Source organism: Balaenoptera borealis (genome assembly GCF_965194805.1).
Source record: "Balaenoptera borealis genome assembly, chromosome: 1".
Taxonomy (NCBI): Eukaryota; Metazoa; Chordata; class Mammalia; order Artiodactyla; family Balaenopteridae; genus Balaenoptera; species Balaenoptera borealis.
The window spans coordinates 52,768,849-52,772,008 of record NC_138860.1 but is presented as its reverse complement, the minus strand read 5'-3'; the positions used below and the strand labels follow the sequence as shown (position 1 = coordinate 52,772,008).

At 46.0% G+C, this 3,160-nt stretch overlaps 1 long non-coding RNA gene across 1 annotated transcript in view; it reads right to left on the bottom strand.

Annotated features, from left to right (window-relative positions):
* The window catches only part of LOC309605245, a 110,559-nt gene extending 109,420 nt beyond the window's left edge, over positions 1-1,139 (bottom strand). The window contains exon 1 of the long non-coding RNA XR_014231312.1: positions 1,112-1,139. This is a non-coding gene — a long non-coding RNA (uncharacterized lncRNA). The remainder of the gene's footprint in view (positions 1-1,111) is intronic.
* Positions 1,140-3,160: the final 2,021 nt, after the last annotated feature.

Sequence of the window (3,160 nt, the reverse complement as noted above, 5' to 3'; positions counted from 1 at the left end):
GCCATGCTCCCTGTCATCACAATGCCACATGACCCTTGTCATCACAATTATCCATGACTCCTTTCATCACAATGCTCCATGACCCCTTTCATCACAATGCTCCTTGACCCCTGTCATCACAATGCTCCATGACACTTTTCATCACAGTGCTCCATGACCAATTTCATCACAGTTCTCCATGATCGCAATCATCACAATGATCCATGACCCCTTTCATCTCAATAGTCCATGACTACTTTCATCACAATTCTCCATGATCTTTTTCATCACACTGATCTATGACGCTTTTCATCACAATGCTCCCGTAACCCTTTCATCACAATGCCAGATGACCCCTGTCATCCCAATACTCCATGCCTCTTGTCATCACAATCCTCCAGTAACCCTTTCAACACAATGCCAGATGACCCCTGTCATCCCAATACTCCATGGCTCTTGGCATCACAATGCCAAAGGACCCCTGTAATCACAATGCTCCATGGCCCTTGTCATCACAATTCTCCATGCCACTTTTCATCACAATGCTCCATGCCCACTGTCATCAAAATACCCCATGACCCATTTCATCACAATGCTCCAGTAACCCTTTCATCACAATGCCAGATGACCACTGTCATTCCAATACTCCATGGCTCTTGGCATCACAATGCCAAAGGACCCCTGTAATCACAATGCTCCATGGCCCTTGTCATCACAATTCTCCATGCCACTTGTCATCACAATGCTCCATGCCCCCTGTCATCAGAATACCCCATGACCCCTTTCATCACAATGCTCCATGGCCCTTCTCATCACAATGCTCCATGACATCTGTCATCAGAATGCTCCATGCCACCTTTCATCACAATGCTCCATGACTACTTTCATTACAGTACTCCATTATCGCTATCATCTCAATGATCCAGGACCCGTTTCATGACAATGCTTAATGGCCCTTGTCCTGACAATGCTCCATGGCGTTTGTCATCACAATGCTCCATAACCCCTGACCTCACAATGTCCCATGACCCCTGTCATCACAATGCCCCATGACCCCTGTCATCACAATGCTCCAAAAACCCTGTCATCACAATGCTCCATGCGCCTTCTCATCACAATGCTCCATGACCACTTTCATCACAATGCACCATGCCCCATGTATTCACAATGCTCCATGATCCTTTTCATCATAATTATGCATTACTCCTTTCATCACAGTGCTCCAGCATGCCTTTCATCACAATGCTCCATGACACTTGTCATCACAATGCTCCATGACCCTTGTTATCACACTGCTCAATGCCCACTGGCATCACAAACTCCATGACCACATTCATCACAATGCTCCATGACCCGTTTCAGCACAATGCTAAATGGCACTTGTCATCAAAAGGCTCCATGGCGCTTATCATCACAATGCTCCATGACCCCTTTTATCAAAAGGCTCCATACTCCCTCTCATCACAATGCTCCATGACGATTTTCATCACAATGCTCCAGTACCCCTTCCATCACAATGCTCCAAGGCCCTTGTCATCACAATGCTCCATGACACTTCTCATCAAAATGCTCCATGACCCTTCTCATCACAATGCTCCATGCCCCCTGTCATAACAATGCTCCATGACCACATTCATCACAATGCTCACTGAATCATTTCATCACAATGCTCCATGCCACTTCTCATCACAGTGCTCCATGGCATTTGTCTTCACAATGCTCCATGCCTCCTATCATCTCAGTGTCCCATGACTCCTTTTATCACAATGCTCCATTACCCTATTCATCACAATGAGCCCTGACAACTTTCACCACAATGCTCCATGACCACTCTCATTACAATGCTCCATGAACCCTGTCATCACAATGCTCCTAGACCCTTGTCATCACAATGCTCCATGACACCTGTCATCACAATGCTCCATGACCACTTTCATCACAATGCTCCATGATCACTATCATCACAATAATCCATGACCCCTTTCATCACAATGCTCCAGTACCCCTTTCATCACAATGCTCCATGGCCCCTCTTATCACAATGCACCATGACCCTTGTCATCAATGCTCCATGCCCCTTGTCATCACAATGGTCCATGGCGCTTGTCATTACAATGCTCTATGCCCACAGTCATCACAATGCTCCAAGCCACCTGTCATCACAATGCCCCATGACCCCTTTCATCACAATGCTACATGACAATATTGATCACAATGATCCATGACGCATTTCATCAGTATGTTCCATAGCCCATGTCATCACAATGCTCCATGCCCACTGTCACCACAATGCTCTGTAACCCCTGACATCACAATGCGCCATGACCGCTGTCATCACAATGCTCCATGGCCTCTTTCATCACAATGCTCCATGATCGCTATAATCACAATGACCCATGACCCCTTTCATCACAATGCTCCATGATCCTTTTCATCACACTGATCCATGACGCCTTTCATCACAATACTCCAGTTACCCTTATATCACAATGCCAGATGACCCCTGTCATACCAATACTCCATGGCTCTTGTCATCACAATGCCAAATGACCGCTGTAATCACAATGCTCCATGGCCCTTGTCATCACAATTCTCCATGCCGCTTATCATCACAATGCTCCATGCTCCCTGTCATCAGAATACTCCATGACCCCTTTCATCACAATGCTCCAGTAACCCTTTCATCACAATGCTCTATGACCACTTTCATCACAATGCTCCATTATCTCTTTCATCACAATGCTCCATGAGCAATTTCATCACAATGCTCCATGATCGCGATAATCACCATGATCCAGGACACGTTTCATCACAATGCTAAATGGTCCTTGTCCTGACAATGCTCCATGGCGTTAGTCATCACAATGCTCCATAACCTCTGTCATCACAATGCTACATGGCCCTTGTCATCACAGTGCTCTATGTCCCCTGTCATCACAATGCCCTATGACCCCTGTCATCACAGTGCTCCATGGCCATTGCTATTAAAGTGCTCCATAACCCCTGTCATCACAATGCTACATAAACCACGTCATCACAATGCTCCATGCCCTTTCTCATCACAATGCTCCATGACCACTTTTATCACAATGCACCATGCCCCATGTATTCACAATGCTCGTTTATCCTTTTCATCATTACTATCCATTCCTCCTTTCATCACAGTGCTCCAGCACGCCTT